Raw genomic sequence first — 8,148 nt, 5'->3', positions numbered from 1 at the left:
CCATGAGTCATTCCAATGCCACTGGCAGGGCAGATATCTGGGGAATCTTTGCTCACCTCTGCACAGGTGGTAAATTCTCAATATCTGTTGAAATGTAAATACAGAACACCCCCCCAGATATCTGCCCTGAAATATCTGAGGGGATTCCAGACCGCAGTTTTTGCTAGTTTCCTAGCAAAAACTGTAAATAATCCAGTTATTCTATACATTCCTAAACACAAAACTTTTTCTAGGTAAGGAGAGGAGGATAAATGAACCATCACAGATACCTCGTCTCCTTGACCATATTGATGTGCTACCCTGCACGACCCCATGGACATCACCGCTCCACCGGCCTGCGAATAACAGGTTAGAGAGAAAGAAATATTCATTGAAATCTCTGCATCATATTAAATTAATAAGGAATAGGAATGTCTGCTCGTTACAGACCCTGAGACAGAAGGACGTATATTACCTGGAATCCACACTTTCTAAGTCGCAGAGGATTTTAAAAAAGTAGACATATGATGTAATAATGACATCAGGAAAACAGACGTCCATCATGTAATATGGACATTTTTATAATAATAAAAAACACCCATTCACCAGAGGCTGCGCATATATGCTAAACTACTCCCACGATTCTGGACAGCGTCACTGTTTTCACATATTTTAATTATATCTTAATTACAGTACAAGGCTTTTAAGCATTTTCAACACGAGTTAATAATGCTATTGTGTTTTTTTAAGGTTTCATTGGTTTGTTTTAATATTAAGTCAGCAGCTGCAGTAAAGACGTTGCAGCTGACGGGTGTCTCTCCGAAAGTGGATTGTTTAGTCTCGTTGGAACCACTATGGCGTCTCACGTCTCCTCCTGAAAATAATGTGTAGAACGTTCAGTGTTTTCTCGTTATCTGGACATTAGGAAGGTCTTATATTAACTGATTCCTAATAATCATGAGCTGCTAGTATTTAGAGATAGCGTATGGCTCAGTGTTAATACTACGATCAGCAGCAGATGGTGCTGTAAGACCTGGGACAGCAGACCAAGAATGTCCAGGTTATTTTGTTTGATGTGACGCTGAGCAGTTCAGTTACAAATTAATCCGTGGTTTACCTCGTAGTATGAGTAAATAGTGCATTTAATAGGAAAAACAGCAAAACTTGGCTAACATAGTGAATAAAGCTTTAACGAGTATTTCACAGGAGAACTTGATGTTGATTCATCACAGTATATATGTTTAGTTCCTAAACTATGTTATGTATATATATTCATTATAATGCTTATGTTTACTAGACTGTGGCAGAGTGTACTCATAGAGATATTGCAGATAATGTCCTTGGGGGCCAGAGTTCATCCATCTGACCATTGCGTGTTCATGTCCAGAATGGCATTAAAGGATTCTCAGGCAGCGAGAGATCGTTAGCACTAACATCAGCTCAGCGCTCCATTGGATTATAACCCATCATCAAAGAGAGCTACGGTGTCTCGTAGGAGCGTTATGGAACATTATAATATTCCAGGGAGCATTCGATATGAGTTTTTATTTTCTCTAAAAATGAGGTTTTTTACAAAACAAAAAAGCTTTAGCATATGATCAAAATAACAGAGGAGAAGGTCATAGAAAGATAGAATCTCCCAGCAGATCAGCCCCATTTGCCCCATCTAGTCGCCTGTTTTTGTAAAGACTCAAACTTTAAGACGTTGGTCTTGTCTCAGATTCAGGAGCCGTATGTCTATCCCATGCATGTTTAATACCCACACTGTATTACCCTCTACCACCTCCGCTATTGATCCTTCTTATCAGGTGACGGCGATGGATACAAATAAATAATCTTAATGTTTATGGTGCCGAATATGCATAGTAGATGGCAACGAGTACAAAGTTTGTCTTTCCTTTAGAGGTTTTTTTCTGATAGAAATACATAATTATTAATGATGTGCACATGTAGTCACCGCCAACGCAACTGATTTCAAACAGCTCAGTTTGGTAAACAGATACAGCAGGAGTTATATAGATATCTGATTCACAAAGCTATTGGCTAAATTGCCAAAGCAGCAAAATCTTTGCCCTGTAGAGCGAGGCGTGGAAACTCAGAGACTTTCTTATTTTAAACTAATCAGAAGTACACAAAGACGCACAAACAGCTGCTACTGTATATAAAAGCTTCCCTGGGAAGTCTGGCTTTTACAATTAAATATGCATGAAAACCTAAAAAAATATATAGAAGTAATTGTTTGTCAAACAAAGGTCCTGATAAAATGTGTTTATTATATGCTGTGGGCACCAAGCAGGGGATGCTGCGAGGCAGCGAGTGGCATTAGTAGAATGTTTTAAAAAGATGTCAAACTTTCAGCACCGTCCAATAACAGCGTGACACCGCCTGGGGTGGATTGACTTTCTTCAGAGTTTTCATTATGTGGAATTATTACACGCCTTTGTCTTTTCATGTTATTATCAGGGTGTATTATTATTAATGTGTAATTCGTCCAGTCTGTAGGCTACAGAGTGTATGTGTTACAAAATATGATGTAAACGGGCTGAATACGTTTGAAGATCTCTTTGTAGAAACAGGGTTTTCAGTCAGGGTAAAATATATCACAGTCTCTTATAAGTGGTAGCGGCTAATGCATTGAGGGATTTAAATATGGCTCCTGAACCTAAGACGAGACTGATTAAAGTTTGAGCCTTTACAGCAGGAGAAACAGGTGGCCAGATGGGGGCCGAACGGGGCCGATCTGCCAGGAGACTCTATGTTTCTATGTGAGGGACGAAGGCAAGTCTTCCCAGAAAGGACTGAGCAGCTCATGCACAATCCTAAAAGATCCCAAGATTGGGGTATCTCAGACAACCTGGTACTTGGTGAATCTGCACAGTGATCATAGGTTGGTGATAAGAACAAAGCAGAAAGCTTGAGAGAAGGGCAAAAGGGCATTAAGGAGGCAAGGTGAGGAGGACAATGTGAGCAGCAGCAAGATAGTTTTGGGTAAGGGAAGGTGAGGCGGTCAGGATGGAAAATAGTAAGGAGCTCAAAGTAAGGGAGAGTAAGGTGACTGGGGACTAGAGGATGGAGGGAACACGGAGGTCAGGGTAAGGGAGAGCAAGGAGGACTAGGTTCAGCTGATCTGTGCTTTGATGTCAAGTATTATAAACAAAGCGAGAGATGGCAGAACCTGACAGAGTGTCCTCAAAACCAATAATCGCTGGATTAGGATCTTCTGGCAACACCAGACTACTCTGCAAATCCAGTTTAGCTCCTGCAAATAATGCGAGCCGGCAAAAGAGAACCCTTGCATTAAGTGACATGCATTTTCCTTGCATTAAGTGACATGCATTTTCCTTGCATTAAGTGACATGTTTGAATGGGGGGCTACTTAAATAGTGTGCTCTGAAACCATTTGATTACAGTCTGTTGGATTGTCGCAATTTCAAATGTGTGCTGAACAAAGCATTTTATATTTCTGCTTTTAACGTTGATTGAGACATTTATTTTAGACGCTGGCTATTCTGAAAAAAAAAATCAGCCGGAAAAAAAGAAACAATTTCAAATTCCCTTTACAAATGGATCACCAGAAACAGCATGTAAACATATTGTGTCTAATGGTTTATTGAATTTTTTGAGTAGCTAGTAGGGATTCATTGCTAAAGGTTCGCTCATATTTTATGTCAGCGGCTAAGACTTATTTTCAAAGAGGCAGGAAAACAAATGCAAATACAACATATATTATATGAGTCACCCTTAAACCAATAAATAATAAGCACGGGGCAGAAAAGGGTGTGTAAATGCCCCAGAACAATGAATCACACTGCGCGTGGTCAAACTGTAATATTGGAAAATATAAATGTGTTTTTAAAAAAACTTTGTGTGGTTTGGGGATCCCAGGGATCACATGCATACCCCACATATTCCACGCTTTAACAGATAAGATAGGGTTTTGTTTAAATAACGACTTTTTATGACAGGCAGTTTATAACGTTGTTAACATGAAATACATATTTAGTGAACGGTGTGAATTTTATTTATTAAGGCTTTCTTCTCTCTCTCTCGCTCTCTCTCTCCTGATATATATTTTTATATACGAAACGTGACACCAATTCTCTAGAAATTCATTAACATTTACTAGAAGATACTGGAAACAAGAATGATTCACTCAGAGCAATTAGCAGCAATAATTCACACTGTGTTTCGTTTCCAATCTTTGTGAAATCCTAAAATAATTTAATAATAGGAAATAAATTACTTCTTGGTTAAGGTTCCTCATATAAGGTAAAATAATCCACTTTTGGCCAACGAATGCTGAGAAACACAAAGGTTTGAAATGAAGGAGCAGCATGGACAGATGAGGCGTCGCTTTAGATTTTGTATAAAATGATGATTTATTGCTAAATTTGGGGGCAAAAAGTGACAACACGGGAGAATTACATTCAATAATAAATAAAATAATAAAAAAATTAAAATAAAATGAATGAGAATTTCAAGCAATCCCCATGTTCAGCGTCTGTTGCTTCCATGACGAGCTTCCAGTTTCATTTCCAAGAAATATTATGTAGACGTGTGCGTTACAGGCTATCAATGTTTAGACATATTTCGCAGTCTTTCACGGCCATGAAGCGTTTGGTGAAATACGTCACCGTGAGTTTTGGTCGTCAATTCTATTCTGATTATTCTTCGCGCATGCCTGGCCTCTCTGAAGCGGTTTAAAGAGAAGAAGGCTCCTCCCTGGAGAGGTGTTTCTGGTATCCAGCCAATCATGTCAGAAGTTTGGGTCCGTTCCCCCATTTCTATGAGCAGGAAGTATCCGCGGTGGATATTTGGGGAATAAATCTAGTTTTACATGGATATAATGCAGCCTGGCAGCCTGTACTACAGTCAGCGAAAGTCTGCACCTTTCTATAGGTGAAACAATTATATATACAACAGATAAGAAAATCTACACCTTGTCAGGGAGTTCTGTAAGTGACTTAATTTACGTATCCACTTTCCCCTGTTGGTAGATAAATATAAGTTTGCAATCCCCGCTGTGCATGTTACTGTGCATGTTACTCACACTTTGGATTAATTCTTTATTCTTAAAGCCCCATTTTCTATTCACGGTACCTCCTGTGGCTACAGATGGACAGAGGAATTAAATCTTCACGTAAGGCAGGAAGAAAACGTTTTGACAGTAAGATTCAAGTATGTACGGGATGTCACAGCTCAACCCGCTGCCTATTGGCTAAAGAAGACCTATCAAACAGAAGCCAATTAATTTAGTCTATTGCTAGGTAACACAAATACATGGTGTTATGCCCAACAGCCATTTTGATATCCCAATGATGTGTCTATTAGACAGACTAAATACAATGATCTGCAATAACGTGAAACTTCTTGAATGTGGAACATGAGCTGCATCCACAGGAATGACAAAATGTTAGCTTCTCACTGCCTGACACACTGGGAATTATGCCATATTTAATATTTGACCTCTGTCTTCCAAATCATCATCTCCCAGAACCAGGCATGATCTTTGATGCAGATGGCCTGGCAGTACTGACAAAGTGTGAGACAGAAGTCTGGAGGAGCTGATGTCAACTCTAAAAGGTGATCACTTTCCAAGGGAGGGCCTCGAAATCTTTAGTTTCTCATTAGAAACACAGAATATCTCAACAAACGGAAACATGGAAGGTCAGTGGTCAGGTAAAGAGATTCAGTTTAGCCAGAAATTAGCTGGTTCTTAGTGGTGAAAGCGGAGTCTATTAAAGGAAAACAATACATTGTTACCACATCTAGAACAAGCCTATCATGGTCCCAGAACGATTTATTACTCACTGAATCACACAATAAGATTCTACATTACAAAGGAGCAGGACTAGCTCTGCGATCTGCCCATGTATATATCCCCTGTGTGCAAGTGTCAGGGATTCGAGGTCTGTTCACAGCAAAGAGGGCGGCCAAGTTCTCAAAATTCACACAACGCCTTTCGAGAGGCTGGCAAACGTCTCACAAACTATACCCCGTCCTTTGAGATGTTTAAGTATAATGAGAGTTTCTTTAAGGAAAATGACATCTAATGATCTTAGAAATTACCTGTGTTCATAAGACCCATTGATACATTGATGACATTTTAATTAGCAATTTTACTACTGATTTTAATAAGATATAAAATTGGGGCAGATACATAAAAATACTATAACTCTATAACAGGTGCACTCAAATTATGCAGATTTCCTTTCAACTCGTCTTTACATTATAGTAATAGGTATTAACAGTATTAATACTAGTAATAAAGTGTTACTAAAGAAAGGTCATTCCTCTTTCTGCAAATATTCTAGAATCTCAAGTGTATAGAATTAACGGAAACAGCAGTTTGAATTCATTAAAGAAAATCAAGTTAGATAACATTAATATATATATATATCTATAACCCCATGCAGCTCAGTAAATGCATCATTTATGTTCACTACACTAAAGCAATTGCTATTTATAAGAAGTATAAGAATTGCTATATGTTTTTTTACACAAATAAAAATCCTTTGGAATGTTTTCAAGGACAAAAGCAAATAAATCAAAATATATGTATGACATTTTATGTCACCCATTGGTTGCAGGCCGTTGGGGCTTTGCAGCCTATGGCATTACGGGAGTTCATTTTAGGACTTTCCAACAAATTTCACCTCTTGATTCTGTTAGAGGTGTTACCGGTCTATCAGTTTCAACTGTCATGGTGAAAGCAATAATTAACTGTATAATTAACAGTCTGACTGGGATCTGTGATTTGCAGATAAAGGGCGAGTGTCTGTGAGCTATTGTTAGTGATGTGTACAGTGAATGAAAATGTGCTAAAAATTATTTACATTTTACAATTTGTTCAGTTTTAAACAAACAGAAGTAAATATTGAGCGGTATTTTATTTATGGTTGCAGTGTATCACTCAGTGTATCACAGTCTGTGTGGGAATTTATCATTAAAGCTTTCATTCTCTCTGCATTCAGAATTTCACAGCACGAAATAAAATCTTTACTTTAGAATCAGGAAACGTGACAAAGTCTGGCCGGCACTTTTACTTTTGGTTATCCACTGTTCATTCGTTTATTCTCTGCCAACTTTCAGTATGTCTTCCTGGAGCATTTCCATACAATCTACATTTCTTGCGGTGTTCTCATGAATTATTATTATGATGGGAGTGGGGTTTATCGCAGCAAATGTCTGTTGGATCATATGCAGAGATCAGAGAGGAATTCACACAATCTGAAAACAGATTGTAAAGAATTCACAAGAGACGTTTCCAACGCCATCCTGACTTTTCTCAGCCTCCCATCTGATTGCAATCACTGATCATATGCAAAAACATTATGCACAAGGCCCCCCCATGGCATATGGAGAAGTTAAATAGGAAAATGCTTTCTATGTACCCTTTGGAAAAAAGATGTATTCCTCATTTTAGTCTGATTAAGTAGTTTTTGGCTTTGAAACACTTTGATTTTATGTGAGGTAAATTTTATTTAATAGATTATAAATCATTACCATCCACACAAAAATCTGAATATTCAGATCATTAAATTGGTTTTGAATATATGATTTTCCATTATTTTTCTAAAATATGTGATCAGAGCAATCAATGCTTAATAGGAAAGTATATTCATCAAATGATTAGATACTGTTGCTGTTTGAAAGGCGATATTTATAACAGTTCGGAGATGAAGTATGAAGGTAATTAAATACGTAGTATCCGTTGGCTAGAAGAAGCAAACAAGTTGCATGGGTGAATTGGTTCTGTCATTTAATAGTGAGTAGTTACTGTATATCATCCTAAATTTAAATATTTTAGAAGAGTATCAAATATTTAAAAGATGTTTTCACTTTGCTTGGAAACCAAATGGACCCTGATATCTCCCATAACATCGAGGGTTAGTAGCCTGACCATTAATCACATAGTGTCCACAACCGTATGATGCCACATTCCTATATTTCATGCCACTAAGCCTTAAGCAAAACACTTAACTGCCCAAGAGATATCCATCAAAAACAGCACACGAGTGGCAAAACATACATTTTTTAAAAGGTTAAAAAAAAGTCAGTCACTTACCTTAGGGAGAAGCTGCAGTTCCAAAGCTGTAGTTCCCCTCCTCCTCTGTGGACCAAAGATTTGGCAGGAAAGTGCTCCCATTTGAATCCATAGGAGCGTTT

The sequence above is a fragment of the Sceloporus occidentalis genome, unplaced genomic scaffold (assembly GCF_023333645.1).
Source record: "Sceloporus occidentalis isolate IW3139 unplaced genomic scaffold, rSceOcc1.0.p SCAF_216, whole genome shotgun sequence".
NCBI classification, from domain to species: Eukaryota; Metazoa; Chordata; class Lepidosauria; order Squamata; family Phrynosomatidae; genus Sceloporus; species Sceloporus occidentalis.
Note: the sequence above shows the minus strand (reverse complement) of the source record.